The sequence below is a fragment of the Asterias amurensis genome, chromosome 8, assembly GCF_032118995.1.
Source record: "Asterias amurensis chromosome 8, ASM3211899v1".
Classification (NCBI taxonomy): domain Eukaryota; kingdom Metazoa; phylum Echinodermata; class Asteroidea; order Forcipulatida; family Asteriidae; genus Asterias; species Asterias amurensis.
Genome location: NC_092655.1, coordinates 23,937,101 through 23,964,803, shown reverse-complemented (window position 1 = coordinate 23,964,803; position 27,703 = coordinate 23,937,101). Strand labels below are relative to the sequence as shown.

Below are 27,703 nucleotides of genomic sequence, written 5' to 3'. Positions count from 1 at the left end.
TGATATCTCAATAAAGTGATCACCTTTTGAAATAAAACCCCCACAGGTTGTGTTATTGTATACAACTACATTATATATCTGAAAACCAAAAGGCATGTTTTTCCTAAAATTTAAAGCTTGTGCCAATTTTCTCTTTTGTGGAATCTTTTTCTAATAATTATTCGACATTGAAAGAGTGCGACGTTAAGCTCAGCAGTTAGCGTCCAGTTACCATCACGTTAAAGTTATCATCACACTGATTTTCAGCTTTTTGTGCTAAATAAAACGAAACTTGAAAATACAGATTGCTAACAGATTCAACGATTCCTCGACCAAAGAGCAGATGTCAAACCTTTATTTGAAACCTTAAAAAAAAACCAGATCATTATTGTGTCTCATTATTGAATATCTAATAAAATATAATATTTTCATGTGTTTTTTTTATCTCGAAAACAAGGGCAAAGAATTAGTGAGAACACCATCTGCTAGACCCATTTTCATTATAACACGAATCTCCTTTGACGCAAATTAATTACATCTCGACATCAGACTTGTCAAAATGATTTAATCCTACCTTGAGCTTGGCGCAATAAGTGATACAACAGGTTTTGAAAACGGGACGTTTTGCTGAGATCTGTGAAAACAATTATTACTCTTTTGTTTTTGAGAATCACCAAATTGAAATAAGTTTCGCAAGAGACTTTTGTGAAGGTTCGCATTGACCCCTGACCCCTGATGTCATCATTACAATAATATTGTTACTCCATTGAAGAAATTATCACCGTGTGTTAGGCCCTTAAACTTGCGGCTACAGCTATGGCTACGAATGTTGCTAAGGTTGTCTATACTTCAACGCACGAGGACGCGGAAATCTAGCCGTAGCCGTAGCTGTAGCCGCTTTTTCGAACACAACCTTATACAGTGTGGTGCTTTATAAGCGAAAATCCCCAAATGGCGAGCAGTACAGCGGTATAATAGCAGCGAAGTGTGGCATTGGTGCAAGAGGTCTGTATCACCCATAAATGTAATACAAACCATAAATGTAATAACAACCATAAATGTGATAAAAATCAACCATAAATGTAATAACAACCATAAATGTAATACAAATCAACCATAAATGTAATAAAAATCGTTACCCAAGTGAAACGGGTAAGACATTAAGCAATAGCCCTGTACTTGGACTAACCCTTCCTTAGCAAAACAATTTCTTTGTTTTGTTTTGTTTTTGTCTTGTACCAAAAGATAGGTATATGACCATAACCTATGGACACCCCACTTCCCACACAGAGATCTTGTAATCTCATTATAAAATAATTAGAAGTGGTCCAGGCATGGTTAAATACCTTATGCCCGTTGGCCATCGATTACATACACCTTTTTGCTCCCCAGTCTCCTTTTGGCCGCCGCTGGAAATACTTTCAAATTTCCCGCACACAAGTTTACACAACAATAATTGGCCGGAGACTATTTGAGCAAACCAGTGGCTTGGCAATCATTTACTCTGTCTGTTCCCCCCCCCCTCAAACCCCCCACCCCCTACTACTCATCCATCGCCCTTCCCTCTCTCCAGTCAAAATTTTCGTTTAATACACACAAGCCTCCAATGTAGAATAGCCTGTCCCATAAAAGTGCTATTAATTTTACAATGATTGCGCCTTAACTATTACAGATATCTGAAACACTGTGAGTATGTACCGGTTTTACTTTTTCTGTTTGTCTTAAGGCCTTTACATACACTAACAAAGTTGTTTGATTCACCCATGTCCTGGGAAAATATCAATCAGAACTGTCTTCGTGGCTACACTCTCTTCCCTATTCATAAAATTTCTCTGCAGGCTACATGTATGATTTCACTCTTCTTTTCCAAACAGTTTATTTTTTATTTTATTGCTTTCGTGTTTTTTTGTTTGTTGAATCCGAGGATTTTTGTGTGTAACGGCTTTTATTACATTTATGGTTGATTTTAACTACATTTATGGTTGATTGGGTTATTACATATTTTATGGTTGATATTACATTTATGGTTGATTTTTATAACATTTACGGTTGTTATTACATTATTTTATGGTTTTTATTACATTTATGGGTGATACAAGGTCAACACGTGATTTAGAAAACCTAAAATTAAGTATTCTCGGAAACTTTTCTCACACATATCAGTGTTTCGTTAGAGCTGTAAGGTAGAAAACATTTAGTCGTACGCACGGACACACGAGATAGCAAACCTTATGAACTTGACAACATTTGAGAAGAGCGCCCTCAACTAGAGGGTTGCTCGTTGGCTCATCTTGTGCACCGCACCGCTGCCCCCCCCCCCACCCCCTTACGGCGAACTGTGTACAAGCTACTGATAGCGCCCTCTTTCGAATCATCATTCTTCAGCATACGTTTATCTCTAATACGGTGGACAGAATCTCCAAGGAAACAGACTTCCATGGGACACCATGCGTTATCCATTCTGTCACTATTGTTTTACTTTGAAAATGACGGCGTTTTAGTGTCAACGCAAACGGTCCATGCCCCGGAAATAGTCTTAACGTACATAATAAAACTTGTATAATTACGCGACGTGCGACTAATAGCTCGTACGTACGACTTAACGCGTGCGTATGAGTGGTTCATACCTGCTGCGACTGCGTGCACGCATCCGACAATATATCCTACATTGTATATCACGTACAGCTACGTAGGCATGCGTATCACTTATTATCACCTGTTTATACGTACAGTTTCAACTTCTCATATATCTTGCGTACAACTTGTGCCTTCGAGTTAGTATACGATCTAGTTGTTTAAAGTGTTTTACGTGGCAGCTGAATGGTTCCGCAGTTTCGAAAAGGGCATATTATGTCGATGTTTGTATCTCATGTCAAGACAAGATAAATCGTTATTAGATTAGGGAAGAGTGGCATGAAACAGGTCTTAGTGATGCTATACTTCATGCTTTAGTATGATCGATTGAGGCCCCCGGTGACTGTTTCATATCACAGGATGATTATGATATTCATTAGCAGGTGTGTAGCTGATCTTGGCAAAATACGGGCGATTAAGATGTTCCAATGTCTCGTTTATAATTGATTGGGGAAACAGGTGCTTTGGGCCGAGTATACAACAAAATGGGTAATAATATAATCAGTGAGTCTGTATTGCAATTGATTCATGTAGCGATACAATGTCTTTGGACTCGCCAGTGGCAGTTCAGTAAATTATATTTCAATTCGGCATATGAGTTTTCAGGAGGTCTTGTTTTTGAGGTTTTGCTGAAAATCTGGATTGAATAATGTTCATGACGCAGGAAGAATTAGAGAAGAGTGGCACGGAATCCTTTTAAGGACTATTCTAATTTTAGGGCACACTTATACTCTTATCATTTTTCATAATCACATTACTTCAAAGTGAAATGTTTCTAAACATGCTTTATACTATCAAACGCTGCTGTAGGCTCTTCTAACCAAAGGTTTGTATTGCCATTCCATTTTTAGAGTGAACCAAACTTATATCCTTTCAGACGTGACATTATCTCCCAATTTGTAATTGAACCACATCCACCCTCTGGTTGTACTGTTTTCTTGTCTGTCTGGTTGTTTTTACAAGCTCATGCTTTAATACCATTCTTGTATGAGAGTATAGAAATAAATGTATTCTTGAACTGAATTGAATTAAATCATTCCCTTTAAGACAACACCGCGTATCCTCTTTGTCTTTGCACCGTTCCGTTGCTGCCCAGGACACACGGTTCAACTTGGCAAAGCGTGAACGCTCCACTAGAAACCCGAATCGTGGAATTTAACAGAGCGTTTCTGTGCAATATTTATATCACATCCACAGAATTACATTGCAATCAAAGTATGATATTAATAAACCATGATGTTATTAACAGAGGATTGGCCTGTAACAGGGTCGGGGCACCAGGCAGCCCTAATCGCATTTAGACTGGACATGTTCCAGTGATTCTTCTATTTAATTAAGTAGCTATAAATGTCTTTGACACCATGGAAATAACCTATGTCTCCGTGCCTCGCTGCTTCCATAGATGGTTTAAAATTAAATAAAATATTAAAAATCGAAATATTGCCTGATGACCAGTTGCTTTATAGACTCGATTGGTGATTTCGAAACAAATATTTGAATCGTTTTTATCAATTTGAAGAGCTGCTTCCAAAGTGAAACGAAGAAATGAGCTTTTCAGCTCCAATTCCCCTTCAAAAAATGGATATGATTTATAAATATAAACACACCATAAGAAGCGAACATAATATGTATGTTTTCACTGCTTTTCGATTGCTGCCATATAGAAAACAATTACGCGGCTCATTATATGCATACATTCTTAGTTTTTAGCATAATTAATATCGAAGCTATTTTCAACCAAAATCGAAAACTCATCTGGTTAACATGTTTTACAAATTGATTGCATGACACGTGTATTGAAAGAACAACTGTATTAGAGGCTTTTACTTTTTATAATCACGATATATAACGCATAATATCGGTGCAATAAGAGTTCAGGCAAGGGCAGCAACCTCCGCTAGCACCAAACCCTATAAATATACGAACATTCCCCTGCTGGTTTATTAAAATATAGTGCGCCCTTGGAATAAGGGACAAGGATGGATATGTTGTTGGGAGTCTGGAGTATCTTACAAGAGGGCAATAAGTTTGTTTATTACGCTAAACTAAGGGAATTGGACGAGTACCGGATAGTCGGGTGCAGCTGTCCGGGAAAACTACCTTAAATCCCAGACCCATCCCAAAGAGGCTCGATGTGATTGCAACTCTCATCACCAATCCTCCCCATAAACATTATAGCTGTGGCTGTGTCATGGGTTACTGCATGAGCCACGGAGGAAGAAAATAGAATGAGCCATGGTAATGTCGCTGCTTCATGATGACCATAAGCTTTAAGCTACATTCGACCACATAGCTAGAAATACGCCCTCTGGCGATACAAACAAGTTTTACCTTTTCGACCATGTGCAAGTCTCGCTCGGATTCGAACATTGGGAAGTTATCCACGTTACATGCACTGGACACTATTGGTAATTACTCGAAATAGTTTGAACCGCATAAAAATGTTCTAATACGAGCGAGACTTGCATGGTCCGTTAAAACTACCCGATTCACTTGAACCTCGAAAAAAAAGGGGGAAAAAAAGCAAGCCAATGAGAAAAACCTTTTCTAGTGAAACCATTTTGATAACCGATAATTATTGCTTGATTTTACATCTGGAGGAATCTACTGGTGTAAGCTTACTAGGCTGAACAATCCATCATTCCACTCACACGTAGCCGTGAAGTCCACGCATGGTTAGGCGAGTATGAAATAAAGTGACACTCGACGCATGTTTTTGGAATTATTACAATAAAGACGAGACTATTGCAAACTCAACGCCACTCATCGAATTATAAACATTACGACAAATATTCTCAAGATATTTGAATGCTGCTCAAAGAGTAGCTAAAAACGTCATAGCTTTCTTTTTATACCCTTACAACAATGTAAAGTGCTATCTTTGTACTCATAAGTTCCCGAACTCTCTAAAAAAGGGCCGCAGATTTCAACAGTTTTCAATAAATACACTACAGCCAACAAACAGCCCTGTTGAACATAAAGTAAAATGTAATAAAGTGGCCTTGGCTCCGAGAATGCGCCTGATTGATTGATTGATTGATTGAATTGTTTTGCACGTATGCGCATGTTTACATTTGGTTTGATGGAGGCGATAAACTGTAATATCTTAATGAACAGTTTCTCATAACTATCTACAAAGCTGCAGCTGTGTTGCTAACCAAGTAAATGTGTCTTGCTATTACCAAGCCAAACATACACACCCTTCTTTTTCCATACAACAAACGTTTTGAGCAATATTGCACAACGCTCACTCCATGTCACTCCAGACAATTAATAGAGGAAATCTCCAAGAAGAGAATCCATTCACATTTGAAAAGTGGATCGTAAGACATTGTTTGAAAAATGACCCACGCTACCAAAGTGGTCTTGCAGCATACACTGCAGTTAGTCGCTTCTAAATGTTGCTTGTAGAAGATGCATCGTGTGTCAAGGCCCTTAATACAACACAATTTACAAAGATATTGTTAACCACATGCACAAGGCGCAACGGTTGCTGGTTCACGCAAATTTGTACGCACCAATAACTGCTCTCCAGTTGGTATGACACTGCTCTAGAATTGCAAAGGTCGTGGGTTCGAATCCCACCCGAGTAAAAATGCCTGTGATTTTTTTTTCACAGGACTCGGGAAAGTACGGAGTATACAGTGCTACACACATCGGTGTATATGGGTAAAAAAAGAAAACAAAATAGTTTCGCTCGTCCCAAGCACATAAAACCAAAGGTCTTGGATAGACCTGGCCGCTGAGGTCGAGCGAATCCTATAGTTTGTCCACTGTTGTATCAGTGAGGGCGCTGTTTAAGAGTTTGAAGTCATGCAAGGTGTCTAGTTACCAAACAATTTTTTGTTTTCATTAAAAAAGAAGCAGCCAATAATAACATATATCAATGTCCTCGATGGCTTTCAGAAAGAAAAAAAAAGTGTCAACCGGCAACAGCTTGTACTATAAACATATGGGCTACTTGAATTGTGACTAAATGCTCCCAAAATGCTCACCCATCTTTTGCTTTCAAGGTTTAATGCGATTTGGGTCAGCTAGAAGTGGCCTTTGCGGTGTTATGATCTGTGTAGTAATTGTTTTGTTGTGGATAATGAAGTTATTGTCTGTATTTAATCGAAGGTTTTTTACGAGTGAGTGTGTTAAACAGCTGTTAAGCAATTATCGAAATATTGTCACGTTTGTCGTGTATCTTCAGATGAAGTACAGGTTCGGTAATTATAAATAAACAAAAAATGCACACTCCTCGAAACGCCCAACACTGATTGAACACCAGTGTAAATTATTCTTAGCAATATTGTTTCAATTTGACATTGTAGTGAAAAACAACACAAAATCACCTTTTATTTATTCCAACTGCGTGGTTTCCATCACAATGGGGTCATTTAAAGACACTGGACACTATTAGTAATTGTCAAAGACCAGTCTTCTCACTTGGTGTGAAGACATCTCAACATATGCATGCGATAACAAGCCTGTGAAAATTTGAGCTCAATTGGTTGTCGAAGTTGCGATATAATAATGAAAGAGTTAAACACATTGTCACAGGAAGTTGTGTGCTTTCAGATGCTTGATTTCGAGACCTCAAGTTCTTAATCTGAGGGTCTCGATTTTAAATGTCGCGAAAAATTACTTCTTTCTCGAAAACTAAGTCACTTCAGAGGGAGCCGTTCATCACAATGTTTTATATAATATATTTAGTATTACCAACCTCTCCCCGTTACTCGTTACCATGTAATTTGTTATGCCAATAATTATTTTGAGACATTACCAATAGTGTCCACCGCCTTTACTGATTCGACATTAAAACAAGCACAATAACCCCATTATAGTAAGAAAGAAAACAACCTCGTTCTCAAAAGTCTGACCACCTTGGTCCGAACCAGAGTGACAAACCCCTCTTTAGTGACAATGTTTTATTGCACCTTTGTCTGTCTCTTCGGCAGCACAGTTTAGTTGCGTATGTTGTTCCCTGGTTATTTGTTTGTTCAATTGTCTTCTGTTGCTGAATAATTTCTGTCGTGCTTTTTATAAATTTGTTTACCCCATGTAATATAATTTCATTTTTGTGGCGCAATTTGTTCTTATTGCCTTACTTGTTTTATACTCTGTTATTGCTGTATTTTGAGGTTGGCAATATTTATTTTTAAATTGCTCTGTATAATTATTTGGCCAGAATGCCCCATATGTTTTGTGCGAGGTTAATTTCCCATGAAATTGGTCAGCTAGCAGTGGCCTTTAATTGGCCTTTTGGTCAGCTAAAAGTGGCCTTTAGGTGTTTTGATCTTGTAGTAAGCGTTTCGTTGTGAATGGTGGAGTTATTGTTTATTTTTAACATGATTCTTTTTTTTACGAGTGAGTGTGTTAAACATCTGCTGCGATGTTATTATTTCACTCATTAATATTGTGTATTTAATATAATTTAATCAAGGCCTCGTATTACTCAATTTGATGAAATGTTTGTTCATTTTTCCATTGTTGCATGATGCGTTTATTATAAAAAAGTAAACATTTTATGTACTTTTTAGATTGTTCGCTTCCAAACAGATATTGTACATTTCAAATTGAAACACACACCAACGAGGATAACGTGCAAAACTTAATCACTTTCTGGTGTATAACCACTGATGGTTTTACTGATGAGCATTAATCTCACAGTTGCACACAATAACTTGTGTTTATTCCCATTGATTGGATCACCATGCTGAATAAGGAAATGGAATTTAATCAAAACGTTTGCCTTGAATAATCAGCGTGCGTTATATGGGGTTTAATGTGCTCGCGTGTGTCTAAGTCTGTATTACACCAAGTTGGAATGCCACGGCAATGAAATCACATGCAGACCTGGTTAAAGGAACACGTTGCCTTGGATCGGTCGAGTTGGTCTTTGAAAAGCGTTTGTAACCGTTTTTTATAAAATGCATATGGGTAGAAAGATGTTGTAAAAGTAGAATACAATGATCCACACAAACATGCCTCGAAATTGCGTGGTTTTCCTTTTACCTCGTCGACTAACACGTCGGCCATTTATGGGGGTCAAAATTTTGACTCCCATAAATGGCCGACCATGTTAGTTCGCACAGTAGAAGGAAAACCACGCAATTTCGAGGCAAACTTGTGTGGATCATTGTATTCTACTTTTATAACATCTTTCCAACCATATGCATTTTATAAAAAACGGTTACAAACGCTTTTGTTTTGACCAACTCGTCCGATCCAAGGCAACGTGTTCCTTTAAGAAACATTGCTAAAAACATATTTCCAAGGTTGCAATTCACTTTAAATATTTGGATGGATTGCTTACCATGGACTCGTTTAGATTACTTTCATTTTATGCAGTATGATTCTATGGTGACTGTTAAGTTGTCAATGCTCAGTATAGTGCTATCAAGGCGTCATCTGAGTTATAAGACAGTAACGAGAAATAAATTGTGAAATGACTACTGAGTTATTATTGTAAAGGAACTTGCCTGAATCAATAATGAGTTGCATATAACGTGTGAACACGTTTGGTTTATAGGGCTATAGTTTTAAGTTAAGCTTGAACGTGTTCATTTGTGTTGGCTTCAGTTTAAAGGCAGTGGACACTATTTGTAATTACTCAAAATAATTATTAGCATAAACATTTACTTGGCAACGAGTAATGGGGAGAGGTCGATAATATAAAACATTGTGAGAAATGGCTCGACCCCTCTGAAATAACGTAGTTTTCGAGGTAGAAGAAATTTTCCACGAATTTGATTTCGAGACCTCAGATTTAGAATTTGAGATATCTAAATCAAGCATCTGAAAGCTAGCACACAACTTCGTGCGACAAGAGTGTTTTTTTCTTTCATTATTATCTTGCAACTTTGACGACCTAATGAGCTCAAATTTTCAGTTTTTATCCCCAAAATTAAAGTTGAATCAGAGAAATGTTTTTCTTTCATATAGTTTCCACAGATGGTATAATTCCATTAACGGAGTATTCTTCCTGTGTGTTGCTGAGCCTTTCTGAATTAGTTGATATCTCAATAACACTACCATTGTTTGACATGAAGTTTTCACAGGTTGGTTATTTTATGGTCTGGACAAAAAGAACGGTGTCAAAACGAGGGACAACATTTGAAGGGAAAATTCTTCTGTGGCTTAAGGTCGAGCAAACAAGTAATGCAAAGAAATCAGGGGAGACAATTATATTAAAACAAAATAAACGAAGTACACAACAACAACGGTCTGCTTTGGCTTGAGGTATTCAACGTGTAACCATAATCTTAACTGTTCGGGTGTAAGGCTGGTCGATTGCTAAATAGCAATATCTTTAAAACGAGATCATGCAAAGGTCACTTTACTAAGATTGACTGTTAGAGACTATTGCTTGCAATCAAAATGAGATTTCTTGCTCGTTGAAGTTAGTGCTTGAACTTTATACTGTATCCGATGTCACACTGAGACGACGGTGTGCAAAACGTTTGTCCTCGTTCAAGGTTTTTTAATTTAGACTCACTCTCCTCCACATTCTCACGTCTTTCCTTCGTCTCGTCTGGGCTGAAAAGGAGCAGGAAATTGCACCGTGATCAGCATTCAGAAAGTCTTAGAAACTTGTGATAATATTTCACCTTAATTTGCAGGAGTCTGTTTTGTGAAGTTCTAACAAAACTCTGCCGTTTGGCAGTTTGCAATACACTAGACATGAACGAGGCACCACCAGTCGGTTGGTGGCGCTGTTGCCTGCTTCGGCAATTTGGTGGTTTGGCCGATTGTGTCCTCCCCGGGTTGGAACTTGGGGTGTGGCATTTTGTATTGACGAGCCAAATTCTCTTAATTTACAATATTCCTAGTTTAGGTGCTCCTAGAATGACCATCTCTAGTCTTTACCCACACTTTTATGAGTTGCAAATTGATCCAAATATGACCAGGCTGATGAACTTCTTTCATAATATTCCCTTGATACAGCGGACCAGTCTATGTTGAAAAACATCCAGCGCCTAAACGACCTTTGCCACTCAAAGTGTGTAAGTTTATATGCCTACAATTTGTTTGTCTGTTGTACTATATTTACGTTTAGTTGACATTCACAGATCTATCGCAACCTTGCATAACCCGTCCGAACGTGACCCTTTTTGCGCAGAATGGTACAGCTGTAATCTGAGATAACGCTATTTATTGGTTTCAATAGGTTACCACTAAGAATGACTTAGAAACAGGAAACTTGCTTTGGATACATGTTGCCGATCTGGAAACTGAGCGTTTTAGTCTTTGGATTTGACAGTAATACTGGTTTATAAACCCCGTATCACAGAGACACTATCAACATCGATAAAACCCCTCAAAAGAATTGAAAATATAGATATTGTGTGTCAAGATACACTAGTCCCCAAAGGGTTTCTCAGAGGCATCGGAGGCTGTGTTTAAAAACTTAGATCAGGGAGAAAAGGAAAAGGATATTGACAGAGAAAATAACTCACTAACCTCAGATTTGCCGACGATGTAGCTCTGGTTACAATATCAATAGACTGGATGGAGGAGCAGCTGTGACCAAACTAAACAAAACAAGCAAACAAGATGATATCACAATGAATGGCAAGGATACAACTATTGTCAAAGTTTTAGACATACAAAGATGGTGTCTTCGAAAACCATAAATCATAGAAAGTAGAAATTCAGCAGTCCAAAACTACTTGGCAAAATGTGACTCATTAGGGACTGGACGAAGACGTCTAAAAAAGTAACTGTATTACAATACGTGCACTCATCCCCCGAATAACAAAACCAACAAAAATTAAATCACATAGTAAAAGTGGCATCAACTAACTGAATGAAACACCGAACAAAGCCAGTGCATGTACGTACGTAAAGGCGAAAAGGTAAACCAAAGTTCAGTCCAGGTGAGCAGAACAATATTACCTAAAGCTGGAATAAATCTGATACAGTAACACGGCATAATTATTATGTGCATTGTTTTGTCATATTCATTACAAATGCTATCATACCATGTAGTTATGAATGTATGTTTTGAATGTATTATTTGTTGTCAATGACATACTTAATAAGATTTTGATGAATATATTGTGGCATTTTGTATTGACGAGCCAAATTCTCTAGCTTTACAATATTCCTAGTATAGGTGCTCCTAGAATGACCATCTCTATCTACACTTTTATGAGTTGCAAATTCATCCAAATATGACCGAGACAAGTTTCTCTTCATACACACCGTCAGGGGGCGATTCTATGACAAGGATGGCCGTGAATTTGCAGGTCACCCGTTCATATTCGTTGCTAAATTAATTCACTAATTCACCTCTAAAGAAGTGTCATCAGAATTAGGGTTTAGATATTAGAGAAGGGAAGTTGTAGTGACCCAAACGAACTGGAATGTGCAGTAGTCATGACAATGACATAGCGATTTGGTTGTGCAGGGATTTATCAACTTTACGCGGGAAAAAGAACAATCACCTCTGAAACCTATTCTCTCCTTGCTGTTTATATTGCTGTGACTACTGCTACTGTTTTACTGCTGATAGTTAATAACACACGTAGACACCTTCAGACATGCGCAGTGAGGAGTAACTCTACCCCATTTCCAAGACGGATTTGGAAGTTCTTCACCTAGATATTCTCTTGGCTGGTTGTGAGGTGGCATGGAGTGACACCTTGAAGTAGCTAAGAAATTAAAGAAATTATCCAAAATAAGCGGCCTCCTTGAGACTCCGAGGCTCACTCGAGAAATTTAATAAAGGCGACGTACTCGATGCAGGATTCGTGGGCGCCTAGAGAGGTATTCAACGACTTCTCTGATTGGTGTATTTCGGTGAGAGTTATTGGACAACCTCTCTGATTGGTTGATCTCGGTGGCTGACTGGCAGTCGAGTTTATAAAGAGTCCTCCACGGTTGCGAGAAGGAGTTCACATCTTATTCTTGGTCTGACAGTGTAAAAACATTCGATTCTTGCTCATCCATTTCGGAATTTGTTTGTTTGGAATTTTCACTCTCTTTGTTCGGTAAAACAACATTTATGTGAGTGCATTCAGATCATTTCAGAATGCTGTACGCGAAACTGCGTAATAATATAAAGGCATATTATTACCTATCATGCAAAACACCAACTTGCAAAGGCCCCGTGTGTGCACTAGAAACAAATACATACTGACTCAAATACACAAAATGGATCCGACTATTTACCCTTCCAGCCTCACCATGGCTTTGCATTGATTTAAGGCCCTTTTCGAAACGACTGGATCTGGCTTTGGATTCGGCTCAGGCTAGCTTGGACCAGGGCTTCAGGCGAGAGGAAGGAGCCTGAAGCCGAATCCAAGCCGAATCCGTGGTTTCGACAAAGATCTAAAGATACAAGATGGCTGCCCCAAGATAATGTTCTTACTTCCGGGTTTATCCGGAGCATCACACACACACAGAGATCAGGGCCCAATGTCATGGCTCTGCTTACCGTAAGCACAGAATCGGCGCTTACGGAAGCAGGGAATTTTGTGCTTACGGCAAGCGTATTTCACGGGTTAGCGGCGAATTTTGGCTTATGCGCGTGCGTACTTCACGTTACTAGGCATTCTACGCTTACAAGGCTAGCACAGAAATTCGGCGCTTGCACGCAAGCGGGGAATCGCGATCGTAAGCGCAGAATTCGGAGGTAAGCAGAGCCATGAAATTGGGCCCTGCTATTGGACGATCGAGGTTTGTCTGAAACATTCTCCGTAGGTGAATGTCTTGACGCTCCCGAAGGAGTCTTGGTAATTTCACTTGGTAGACTGTGATACAGTGGATGTCTGTAGGCGACTGAACACATGAAGTATCGGGGAGGAATGATTAGAATGTTATTGATGAACTTTAAGTGTGGGACACTTGAGTTGGATACATATTATAAGGACAACACTAATTTACTAAGATGAAACTATCACTCGTGAACCATTAAAGCCATTATACACTTTCGGTAAACAGTATTGTCCAAGTCCCACACTTCGTGTATCACATCTTATATATAAAATAACAATCCTGTGGAAATTTAGGCTCAATCGGACATCGGAGTCGGGAGAAAATAACGGGAAAACCCACTCCTGTTTTCGCGCGTTTCGCCGTGTCAAGACATGTGTTTATAACAAATCCGTAATTCTCGCTAACGAGAATTTATATTGTTTTACCGTTTTCTCAAAAAGTAAAGCATTTCATGGACTAATATTTCAAGAGAATTTTTCACCATTACCTTCTGTATACCCTGTAAATTATTTGTAAATCTGTGAATTTCTTTTTTTGTTCTGTACCGAAAGGGTCCAATGGCTTTAAAGGGGAATCAATGCATGGAGGAGAGGGACATGTAGACATACGTATTGCCAAACAACACATCTTTGTGTTTTGCTAGCCTAAGGTACAGACAAATCAATAATCAAAACTAGAAAAAAAAAAAAAACTATTATATATAATTTTTGAGAAAAGTAACTTTGCTTTGTTCTGAAATCTGAAAAGCTTTGAAAGCTCATTGATTACAACGTGTACGGCCGTATCAAACAATTCAGTTTCTGCCTGAACCACTAATAATTCCTAAAATAGCACACTGAATAAGGTTAAACATGTGCACAGAATCACTGAAAAGATACTATTCATTGTTTTTTAAAGAATTTAATTCAGACTGGCTCTGTGATTTCATCACTTTATTTTTACCCCTAGACCCCACGCAGTTAGAACACTCGGTTCTGAGCATTGAATGAGTCTTTAGTCCCCTCCTTGCTCGGGAGTTTCCTCCAACATTTAAAACTTACATTTCTTCATCGTCTTCTCTACATCTTAAGACCTACGGGAACCCACAACAGAGCCTATATGGAAACTAAACATCATATCTTGGTGAATATCCACAGGTTGGATCGATGATGTTTTGATTCAAAACTACACGATGGAATTTAATGTATACATCCACAGAACCAATGAAATAAATTATATCCTTAAAGTACATGCCAAGTCCGCAGGATAGTTTTGTATGTGAGTGGAAAACATGACCCTGAGACATGCTTCGGATACTGTCATTTCTGCGGCAAGTCCCGGTATTTTGTTGTATCAAGTTATTTAGACTAGCTATAGTCATGCAAGTAAAGTACTCATATTATACTTACTCTATCGGATCTTGGGACAGATGTTTAAGCTGACTGTACTACAATCAGTAAAGCTGAACGATGTTTGCAGCGTCTTAAACCTTTGAATCACTATAATGAGGTACAATTGATAATAATATTGAGAGCTGACCTTTGCTTAGGGTGCCATACTCCCTTGAATGAAGATACAGTGCAATTGGAAACATGCCAAATCCAATTAAGATTATGTCGACGAACTTTTGGAACAAAATGAACGACCATAAACTAGGTGCAACAGCCAGTAAGTATGTCATCAACATTCCCATAGTGTCAGTATCTGTTGATTCAAGCAAGGACCGAAGTGCACTATAAGATTGATGCATACCTCAAACTTTACAAGGAGACACATAGTGGCCTTAAAACCCTTTAAGTACTTTTAGAATTCAAGAGAAGTTTCAATAACAACGGTTCAACACAGGCATCAAGAAGTATTTTTGTTGTACTGAGTCATTTGCATAGCGTACCAGTCCATTAACAGAAGTAGACCCTTTCCCCCACGGTGCCCGACACATCAGTTTAAACGGACATAAGACCATTGGTTCACTCACCGCAATCTCAAACTAAAAAGGCAAAGAAGTGAGAGAAAATGTGAAACCAATAACATGCAAGCCGGATAAGAAAAAAGTCCTACACCCACACCGTCAAATGAAGCCACCAACTGCCTGAAGCGCTGCCCTGGCACTCTCACAAATTGATTTCTTTCTTCACCGGCTCTGGTAACAAGGGTACTGTATAATTTGAGCGATTACGTGGCAAAAAAAGAAGAAGAAAACCATAACATATTTCCATACTCGGAGCCAAATCCGAATGCTGACGGGTGTTAATGGCCAGCAAACCGGATATTTTAAAATAGTAAGAACATAGGAATAAATTGTAGTGTTTATAAGGTCGAGACTATTAAAGAAGTGGCTGCTGCAAGTTGTGTTCCTGTGAGAATGGAGTGACGTGTTCATTGTGCCTGTGTGGTTCCTATGTGAGCTCCCTTATGATTGGATGCCGGTAGGCATGGCAACGTGCCTGTGTGGTTCCTAGTGACCCCCCTGACGAGTTGATACCGGTAGCCATGGCAACGTGCATGTGTGGTTCCTAGTGACTCCCCTGACGAGTTGATACCGGTAGCCATGGCAACGTGCATGTGTGGTTCCTAGTGACTCCCCTGACGAGTTGATACCGGTAGGCTAGGGAAGGGGGCTTGTGGGTATAAAGTCAAAATACAATCAAAGAAAAACCCATTCCCATCTTCCGCTGTCGCATTACTACAAAGACAGCGAAATCAAAATTAGGAAATTATTCATAGTTATGAACTAATTGCACGTAATGAAATTTAAAGAAATTTTGTTGAAGCTACATTCACATTGGGTGACTACCGAAGGATTGAGCTATTATTGTTCACCGTCGACTTTGCACCATAGGCGAAACTGCGGATAAACTGCTAGTGATGTCATTAAACGGAAGATCTCGTTGTCGAGTGATCATTTGGATCAAATTAAGCAAGTTGCTCATTTTTGAAGATGAAACACGTATGCGTTACAGTCGTCACGCCAAGATACAGGGAGTGAGTTTTATAAATAAAAACGAAAAAATAAAATCATCAAACCTATCAATAAGTAAAACGAGAAAATAAAACTAGCAGCTGCAAACAACTTACCAACCAAATGGACCGATGGTATAAATGCACAAAATAGTTAATGGCCTGACGTTTAAGTAAAACGAGTACCATTTTCAGTGATAAACAATCCCTAGAACCAATCAACAAGTTACAATAACATCAATTGAAATTATTCCCGGTGAAGTGCAACTTGGATATCTGAAAATACTATATATTGTGGAAAATGTTAAAAACGAAAAAAAAAAACAAGAAAAAAAACGAAAAAAAAAAAATCTGGAGGCTTCATCTAACAGTTTGACCTTTGTAACCTTTAAACAAATTAATGATATGTTTAATAGTTATTTAGAAAAATTGCTCCTGGTATGTAAAGGCTTTCATGTAGTCGGGCCATTGTCTTTCAGGAAAGATCGAGAGTGATGAGAGACTTGTGAGGTAACCATCTGTTCACTAAGAGCCAACGGGTATCAATAACCTTCTGCTGAGAAAGCTGGCCTTTTTGTTGATTTCCGGCGAAAATTCCGAGAAATTTGTAAAAAAGCAAATGTATAATGTTATGGAAAATGTCATTTTAGTTTGGAATGGGAATGGACATTTTGCGAAAGGACGGCGAGCGGTACACAACGTAATGTAAACAATTCACGTAGACAGGAAGTTTTTTAATGTTTTTTTTTAGATCTCCTTTCTCCTGAAAATAGTTTTTAATTGAATCAAACTGTCAGTTGATCCTGAATGGAGTATTCACAGTTTCAACATGATAATAATGAAGGAATGTTGAAGGAATTTAATGTAAAAAAAAAGTTTTTGGTTTTAACATTGGGGCTTTTACTAACTCCTCTGTCATGATGTATACTTGTTACCCTTACCCAGTGTTAGGGGGTATGTTCCTTTTGGTTTGAAAAAAAAAATCACTCAAATTGCTGCTTAGATAAAGATTTCCTTTTCTCACGAATAATTTCTCAATAACTTCTCAACAGAGCAGTGCTCTTTAAGTCAACAGCAGGTTAGAATAAAATCCATGCAGCTTACTCAGTGTTGGGATTGTCAAACTTGACATCCAAACTTAAAATATTAACCTACACATGCAAGAAACCTTACGGCATTCTCCAATACATTTCACAAACTGACAGCAGCTGTCGCCTTGACTAACGAGTAGCCAAAGAGGCTGGTAAACCTTGGGTTATACACAACTCTAACACTGTTATTGATAACCTGCCAGAATAACCCACTGGCCTTAATTCCATGTACTTAAAGACCCTAAAACACTGCTATTAATAGCAGCTTTACAAAAGTAAACAAACTTGGACTTTGTGTCGAGAATTAATTGACCGAGTACAATGTATAGTATGTAACAAATGAAACATCGATTATAAAGATTTGTTTAGGCTTTTACTATATTGCTGGGTTGACTACGTCTGTGCGGCACCTACATTTAGATTAGGCTACATTTAGGGCTCGGGCTACATTTATGTGCCGCACATACGTCTGTGTGCTAGAGGCCTAACAGTCGTATCGTCATAAAAATACTATCGTTTCCAGAGACACATTCAAACAATATCTTCAGGATTGTGGAAACTTGAAATTAGATACGCTGGTTTCTTCTCCTTTTATTTAAACCCAAATCTAAATTGAGTCACATGAAGCTCTTGAGCTTTTTAAGAATTGAAAGTAAATTGGAATAGTAACATGGCTACACGAGTAGTGTCTTGCCTGCTTCTTCTATGGCCGGGAATAGATTATACCAAAGCTCAGGCAGCAATGAAACCAAAACATTGGGAGAGGCTGAGACAGAACGAAGGATTCAACCGAGAACTGAAGATGATCCACTAATGTCGGTGTATGAATTGCTTACAATCTGCTATGCTATGATTTTCATTCGGTGAATTTGCTCCGAATTAATAACCATTTTGCATCTCGAATTGCACTAAAGGTAGACAATATATTATTCCCTCCATCGAACTTGTTCAAAAGATGAAAATATGATTATACAATTTGTGTGTTTATCGGCCAGTCCATGCATGTTGGCTCTTACTACTAATTTGCATAGATACAACTGAAAGACAACGGGGGAAGAAAGAACAAATATTGAAGCTTAAGGTTCGGACAATGAATCTTATCTTTCGTCAAGTTTGGTAGCTACAACTTCTGCATTAATTTACTAGTTTAAATACGACTAATTATGACAAACGTTGCAATATCGTCAGCTCTGCCTTTCACATCACAACTCTGCCTTTCTGTCATAAACACTCATAACCATCATAATAGGGCGATACCTAGACTTGATTCAAGTCCCGTTCTCGTGAGAGAGGTCCCTAAGCATACCCGCAGTCACTATAGCTATTAGTGGTTAAGATGGGGGAATGCAGGGCAGTTTTCTAGCGATTGCACGGGATTGGGACTTAAGTCAAGTCTAGCCACCCAGTAAATCATCTCCAGAGCAAACAGTGCAGAGTGCTCAATATTCAAACAAACAAATATTCATATAAGAATATTCAAATATTCATATAAGAAAAAAATTGGGTTCGTGTCCCTGTGCCCACATTATCGGAGTCCCTGGGCATGTCTAGTTATTCCCCTCCAAATAAAACACCCCAGTATGTGTAATTTTCCAAGGTCCCTGCATCAATCTTTAAGAATTTCCCTAAACATCTCAGCAAGTACATGTGTAGGACAATTTTTTACGGTCTATATCATCCAAACACCTCAAGTTTGAAGTAACCGGTCACAATTTCGCAACATTGTCTGCACTGAAACCATTTTTTGATGGGGTCTCAAATCTGTCTAACAAAGAATACATCGAATAAATGAGGTCGACGCTCTGTTTTCTTCTTGTTTAATAATTAGTGGAGTGCAACCATTCTCGCTAAACTAGCACATCGCCCTCTGTTGACATGTGAAGTTATCGTGTTGGTTCTGGCGACAATTTCACCGGTTGGACAGACACAAGTTGATAAAAGTAAAGCTCTATACGTCTACATTTTTGTTAACCAGGTGTTCTCAGATTTGTGTGAGGAGTTTTTTTAAGTGTCTACCATTTTACCCCAACAGCGTTACACCTACCCAGGTTCACTGTAGTTTTGGGTTTCGTTTGAACTTTCAACACTATTGCATGTAATTCATTTATAAGATTTGTATAATTAGGTTAAAGAGTGCATGATGGTGAGTTCAAGTATAGTTTGGAAGCTGAAATTCACGGCTTGACGCTGGAGGTGGATACCAAATACCCCATAGAGGAAATCGACGTAAAGGTATCTCAAAATGGTCCAAGCATTTATTGATAACTTGCACAATCAATCCAGAGGAGACGTAAAAGCCTTTCCGCAGTCGACGACGTCATTACACAATTTTAACTAAGTTCATGTCGACTTGTGCCATCTTAACTGTGGCCTCAATCCGTTGTACCAGGCCACGGCATCAAGAGGCTTATGCAGGGAACCATTCACAAAATACTCGTGTGTATCCGTAGCGTGGCATTGTTTGTGTTAGAACACAATTCAGTTCAAATAGTCTAAATCTAACAAAAGTCTTTAGACTCAATAACACAAATCCCAACTTGCTAAAGAGACACATGGAAGCCAACTTAGTGAAGACAAAAAATGATTGGCTAATAATTAACCCAAGGTGGTGATTTTTATAAAGAATTCTTGAGGACCTTCTTTAAAGCGGTGGTCATGATTATGGGTTGTTTTTATTCAAGAGTTAAAACTCAGAGCAACTCGAAATTTTCCAACTCGATTTTTTGTTTGTATTATTTGTCAACTTTTTTGGGGGTAAAGTACACGTTGTTTGGTTTTACAAACGAACTGTTCGCATAGCATCAGCGAGTGTAAGCAGCTCCTTGATTTTGCTCCATTGATCGCAGCTTGCACTCATCAGAGTGTGGGATCGAGTCACCAAAGTGTCTTAGGGAAGACACCTGACATACTCCCGACAACCAGGAGTAAATGGATGCCCAAGAGGATAAATGAGGATTGATTATTAAAGTTTCACACTAAACAGTGGTTTAGTTACATCGTAAAAGGTGTATTGAACTTGGTTAAGGTTGAGAGGCTAACACACCAAATATCTATTATTACATTGTTGCAGTGTTTCAGAGTCCATATCAGCCTACGTAATTAGTTGTACGTTTGTACATGTCATGAATACGATACCGATCAGACAATCAAGCGTAGTGCTTAATGCTTCTGATCATTTGCTTCATACAGTGTTCAGGTTTCATGGCGAATAATCCTGACCTGATATTATAATCTCGGTCCAACAAGTTTGGAAGTTAGGTTCTGATCCGCGTTACTATATACACAACTCAGTATGAAACAGACTTTTTAATTTATCAACAGCAGAGACGCGTTTGGTAATCTTCAGGATTTCAACCATTGCTCAAATCCACAGCTTCGTTGATGTATGTCTAACAGTGGTTATCGATATAGGCACTTAAGCTAGATTGCTTGGTCGCAGTTAGGCATCAAGGGCTTTGCGTCAACTCACTCAAACTCCAAGATGGATTGTTCACGTTTCACGATCCGAATCACACTGTTCTAGAGAGGGGATATAACGGAGCGTTTCCCACCTGAAGCAATCCGATGGATTCCACGGTGTTTCGCTCTTTCTATCCGAGATACAAAATAAAGCCACAAATAAAACCCTTGATATCAGATTGAGCCGTGCACCCAATGATTAAGTACCGGCCTCCAAGCCTTACCCGTGATCACCCTTCTAGTCTGTCTTCAAGGAGACTCTTATCTAGGGTCAAGTTCTCAATTCAGATCATTAGGTTGGAATCAATAACGGATAGACTCTCTCTTCTCATGCCACTTTCAACCCACGGCTCTTGGTGTGAAACCAATTTCAAAGTTGTTGTATAATTCCTACACGTGCATCAATGATCCTTCAAAATTAATCACACGCCATTGAAGACGTGGAATAATCATCATACTAAGTTATTACACAATATGTTGAATGTTTATGCCTTCATGTCTCAGTTGCCTATTTAATGCGTGGGGTCGAGGTGGCAATTTACAGGATCGGGGACAGAGGCACTAACGACCCAGTAAGTGGTTGATTGGAGGGAAGAGGCTGCCGTTGAATGAGAAGTAAGTACTTAGGCTATATATTGACACGGGGGATCAGTGATTGGCTTCATTGACAATGGGGACCAATCAGTGCGTGCATTGTCAACCATCTGACCTGTAAGTTAATTAGTCTAATGCTCCAGTCCGCCATGTATAAATATCGGGGCCACGATCCTTCAACCTCTGCGCAAGAATCGCGATCTTGTTAGCCCTGGCCGCGCATTCTAATGAGCACTTTGTAAGTTTGTACAACGCATCACATCACGGTCGGTGACTGTTTGCCAGTTAAAATGAGATTAATTTGTGCCAATTTACTTAGGTGGCAGGGACTGAGATTCCGACGACTCTAAGTTTTCCTTTGCGCTGTAAGTGTGGATCATGGTTCACCGAGGCCCATCATTAAAGGCTAATAACCAGGTCAACTTTGATAATTGACTTACAAAGGAACCTTTTTTCCCCTTTGTCTTACCCTGGACGGCCTCTACTTGTTATAATTATTGTATTGTCCAAAGAGTTAAAATAAATACAAAATTAAATTAAATCATAATTATTGGTTGATTCACACCACATTGCAGTCCTGAGGCTGAATTGCAAAAGCTTTAACATCATGAACTGACAATGAAACTCTTGTCATTGCTAAATGAGGTTAATGTTGATAATAATCAGTCGAGGTTAAAATCAATTATTCTTTCCCATGTTTTGGTTCACATCGATTCCCTGCATAGACATCCCTTGAGGCTAAGGTCTGCTCTGGGTCAGTCATCAGTCTGTTATAAACACCGGGTAAACTGACTCAAAATGGCGTAACCAGGATTTACAGATGATCGTCTGTTGAATTGAGATCCTTATGCCATTATAGAGTTGTCAATAATTGAACGCGAATCTTGCAAAACTGAACAGTGTAATCTTACATTAGTATAAACATAATTTTAAAGGGAATGTATACGTTTGGCAATCACTTTTAAAAATTACTACCATGATGCAAACTAATGCAATAGGGGCATACGGCTGTTTTCGATAGTATAAAGCATTTTTAAAGGAACACGTTGCCTTGAATCGGTCGAGTTGGTCTTTGAAAAGCGTTTGTAACCGTTTTTTATAAAATGCATATGGGTAGAAAGATGTTGTAAAAGTAGAATACAATGATCCACACAAACATGCCTCGAAATTGCGTGGTTTTCCTTTTACCTTGTCGACTAACACGTCGGCCATTTATGGGGGTCAAAATTTTTACTCCCATTAATGGCCGACCATGTTAGTTCGCACAGTAGAAGGAAAACCACGCAATTTCGAGGCAAACTTGTGTGGATCATTGTATTCTACTTTTAAAACATCTTTCCAACCATATGCATTTTATAAAAAACGGTTACAAACGCTTTTGTTTTGACCAACTCGTCCGATCCAAGGCAACGTGTTCCTTTAAGAATAATTTTAGTTCGAGGTAAACTGAGAAGCGTTAGGGCAATAACGTTTTTGCAAATTGTGTATTTTTATGGTTTTTTTTTCCCTTCGGCGCGGGCACTTGCTCCGGATTCGCGGCGGTTTCTTAAAAACACAACCACCTTTCAAATAAAATTAATTGTATGCCATGTTAATAGTTTTGTTTACATCTTTATGTACATCGGACTACAACGAAGAACCAAAGGGAGCTTATACTTTGCTTTAGGGTTTTTTCACCATAAATGAAATTACGTTAGTGTTGGAACTGTCCTTTCAAGACACACTGTCATTATGTATGATTACGAGACATCATATAAAACGAGTCTGTCTCCTGACATTTGTAAAATAATTAAACAAAGTCACAAATGCACAGTTAACAAACGCTGTATTTATTAAGTTAGTGGAAGAATCAGTGTTTAAAATAATCAAACAGTGACCCGTATATTCTTTGTGTGTATTTAAACATTGTGAATAATATAGAGGAACATAGCAGTTTGAAAGAGATGGACAAGACTTAAAAGAAGCCGAGTTTTTACAGCAGTTGGTCAAGTTGGACAAAGGAGACAGTAATCATGGACTTATCGCTAAAAGGATTCAGCCGTTTTGGGGAGATTACAAAAATAAACCTTACCAAGGAATGACATGGAATCCCTTATTCAGCCAACTGTACTTTCATGTGAAGCTAATCATGATCCACTCTCTTCTTCGTAAAACTCTTGGCTTAACTTGGCAGCTTTTCTCAAAATAGTTATATGTTACGAAGTTAATAATCCAGTAGCCAGTCATCGCAGTCGGACTAAATGCTAGTATTATTCGGGTTTAAGACTGAGCAGCGGAACGTAGTCTCCGTAATCTACCGTGTAGTCGGTCATTTCATCGGTTGGTTATCCCCAGGGAGAGAAGGTAGACATCGTTCTACATCGTACTCTACAACAAAGCCCGTGAGAATAGGGAGCGATTTCAATCCGGGTCCCACGAGGGGTTCGCTGGACAGACTAGTACAAATCTGTTTGGCAATCTCTTTCAAAAATAAATAGAGAACAACTGCATAAAAGATTCGACTGAATCAACAACATAATCCCACACACTTTCAAAGCAAAGTATAAAGTGCTACAGATAAAATAACTAATAAATGTTACACCCATACACCGATGTGTGTTAGCACTGTATACTCAGTACTTTCCCGAGTCCTGTGAAAAAAAATATCACAGGCATGTTACTCGGGTAAGATTCGAACCCACGACCCTTGAATTTCTAGAGCAGTGTCTTACCAACTAGACTACCGAGGTTGCCCGGTAGCTAGAGGCAGTTCGAATCTTATGTTTTGGCAGCGGGTACCGCAACGACATAATATATGTTAAATTTGCCATTGTGAACCATTTTTGATTAATTGGACAAAAACATGAGATAAACTAGAAAGAGTTGATGTGGTGTTTTGTAGATGCAAATTCATGCTCGGGAAAGATTACTTGAACATGAACGGAATTGTTTCATCGCCTGTACGGGTTGGTTGAACATTGCACTGAAAACCACACACGTTAAAGAATTCAACAGCAATATTACCTTAGGGTTCATCCAGGGAGAGGCATTATCACTATTTGTATGATACCATTGTCGTTATCAATGAAGGATACCATTGTCGTTATCAATGAAGGATACCATTGTCGTTATCGATGTAGGATACCATTGTCGTTATCAATGTAGGATACCATTGTCGTTATCAATGTAGGATACCATTGTCGTTATCAATGTAGGATACCATTGTCGTTATCAATGTAGGATACCATTGTCGTTATCAATGTAGGATACCATTGTCGTTATCAATGTAGGATACCATTGTCGTTATCAATGTAGGATACCATTGTCGTTATCAATGTAGGATACCATTGTCGTTATCAATGTAGGATACCATTGTCGTTATCGATGTAGGATACCATTGTCGTTATCGATGAAGGATACCATTGTCGTTATCGATGTAGGATACCATTGTCGTTATCGATGTAGGATACCAATGTCGTGATCAATGTAGGATACCAATGTCGTGATCAATGTAGGATACCATTGTCATTATCGATGAAGGATGCCATTGTCGTTATCGATGTAGGATACCATTTTTGTTATCAATGTAGGATACCATTGTCGTTATCAATGTAGGATACCATTGTCGTTATCGATGTGGGATACCATTGTCGTTATCGATGTAGGATACCATTGTCGTTATCAATGTAGGATACCATTGTCGTTATCAACGTAGGATACCATTGTCGTTATCAATGTAGGATACCATTGTCGTTATCGATGTAGGATACCATTGTCGTTATCGATGTCGGATACCATTGTCGTGATCAATGTAGGATACCATTGTCGTTATCGATGTAGGATACCATTTTTGTTATCGATGTAGGATACCATTGTCGTTATCAATGTAGGATACCATTGTCGTTATCAATGTAGGATACCATTGTCGTTATCAACGTAGGATACCATTGTCGTTATCAATGTAGGATACCATTGTCGTTATCAACGTAGGATACCATTGTCGTTATCAATGTAGGATACCAGTGTCGTTATCGATGTATGATACCATTGTCGTTATCAATGTAGGATACCATTGTCGTTATCAATGTATGATACCATTGTCGTTATCGATGTAGGATACCATTGTCGTTATCGATGTAGGATACCATTTTTGTTATCGATGTAGGATACCATTGTCGTTATCAATGTAGGATACCATTGTCGTTATCAATGTAGGATACCATTGTCGTTATCAACGTAGGATACCATTGTCGTTATCAATGTAGGATACCATTGTCGTTATCGATGTAGGATACCATTGTCGTTATCGATGTCGGATACCATTGTCGTTATCGATGTAGGAGTTCTTCTTTACAAACAATTCCTGCGAATTTTTTCTTTTCTTTTGCTCTGACAGAATAAGCCTTTTTATATTTTCGCCCGATAACCCAGCCAATTTTGGTCCCTTTCTATGGTTACCCATTATAATGATGCCCGATTTAAGCCTTGGGACATGATTATGATTGAGAGTCTTTTTCTGAGGCTGAGATGCACCAAGTGTACTGGCCAGTACGGTCTATACGCACTTTGGTGATAAATGATAAACCCAAAGCCAGTTGTTTCCATCAAACTCAACATCTTGCTGTCGGGTTAGAAGACGCTGTGATGTGTGTGATCAGGTGGTTTGGAGACCGTCGAAACGGATGGAGACATCGAACAAGGACGGGCATATAGGCCCCGTATAGTTTAATGGATGTGTCAAATATATCTTCTGTCAGAATAAAGGGAACGTCATGGTCAGAGTTTGAACCGTTCGATTGTTTTATTCCTATTTACAAATGAAGATATTTAAAATTAAAATAACATGTGAAAATGTCATTTCAAAAGGTGGTCTCGAGTTTTTGAGATATCGCCGACAATCCGGAGCGAAAACTCCGCAAGGAATGAATAATTAATACTTAATGGGATTACACAATCTCCGATTCCAATTTTGGGTCATAAAACTGAACAAGTGCTTTATCCCCACCGCAATCTGTTATAGGCTTCTTATCAAACGTTTGTATTACAATTAACTTCTAGATAAGGGCTCTAGACACTATACGTTCGCCGGGTATCATCATTCCACATGACTTGCATGGACTCTGGGGGCGTGACACAGTGTTGAACATAATAAGTTCACAACACATTTAAGAGGTTTATCTTTAAGTAAATTGAATTGTTTTGAAGGTCCAAAATAGCTACAGTTATATTTAACTCAAACCCAGTATTTATTTGCATTAATTACAAATCCAATTCTCCTTTGAGAGCACAAACATTAAGTTTTCAGAACGGTATTAAAAGTCCTATTATCAGACACCACGAAAAACCCCTTTAATATCTGATCGTTTTTTAAGAGAGAAAATTTTCTGGATGGTGCCGGCCGAAAAGAAATCTATCCTTGAAAGCCATTACCGTCTCGATGATTCGCAATCACAGGAAATATTTATTTTTTCAAGGCGTTGCTTAATAATCACGAAGAAGCCGAGCTAAAAAAATCGATCAAAACATTTAAAAAAATTGTTGATTACGATTCGACCATGAAGAAATCTTGGTCGGAATGCAATCTAGAATGACGAGGTGTTGTATAATTATGTGTCAGTCAGAGTTATAGGAAATCCGACTTTTGCTTTTCCTTCTTCATAGTAATGAATATTATCCCCGCCAATACCTGCCAGTAAAACATTTTTATAAAAACCGTTGTCAGAAAAGGGCCGACGATTGGCAATGCTGCATTTTTGATAAGTACGCATTTTTTTTTAACAGACGGGATTTGCACGGGAAATATTACGCTTCGCTTTACAAACTGCTCCATAAATATAAGATGTTTCTCCCCTGAACACGATGTAGTTAACTCGAGCTTCAAAAGGACGAATGTAAACAAATCATGAATTCATTCCACATCAATAATAAGTAATTCTTGTTCCCTCAACAACTCCAAACTGCTGTTAACTTATCGACCCGCGACCTAGATATGAAAAGATGAGATACTCTTGGAATGACTGTCACATTTTTATCTGAATATCAGGTTTTCTGATATTCAGCAAAAACATTATCCCTGACAGAAGGCCTAATATTACTTTAAGAGCGAACAACATTGTGGGATTAAAGGCAAAGATTAAATGTTTGATTGTTTGAATCCTTTATAAATATAGACGTCATACAATAAAACTAACTAGGTGGACATTTCAATCCAAAGGGTGGTCGCGTTTTTGAGATAATTGCCGAATCTCCGGAGCAATGTCCACGCACAAAGAATAAATTATAATATAGGGGAAACACAATATGGGAAACGAAAGCGGTAACAC

The 27,703-nt window shown here is 38.5% G+C and overlaps 1 protein-coding gene across 1 annotated transcript in view; it reads right to left on the bottom strand.

The window, feature by feature from the left end:
• LOC139940922 (alpha-N-acetyl-neuraminyl-2,3-beta-galactosyl-1,3-N-acetyl-galactosaminide alpha-2,6-sialyltransferase-like) overlaps nucleotides 1–27,703 on the bottom strand; it is a 99,380-nt gene that overhangs the window by 29,214 nt on the left and 42,463 nt on the right. The window contains exon 3 of the mRNA XM_071937320.1: nucleotides 11,062–11,132. The gene's annotated coding sequence lies outside the window, so the exon portion shown is untranslated. The remainder of the gene's footprint in view (nucleotides 1–11,061; nucleotides 11,133–27,703) is intronic.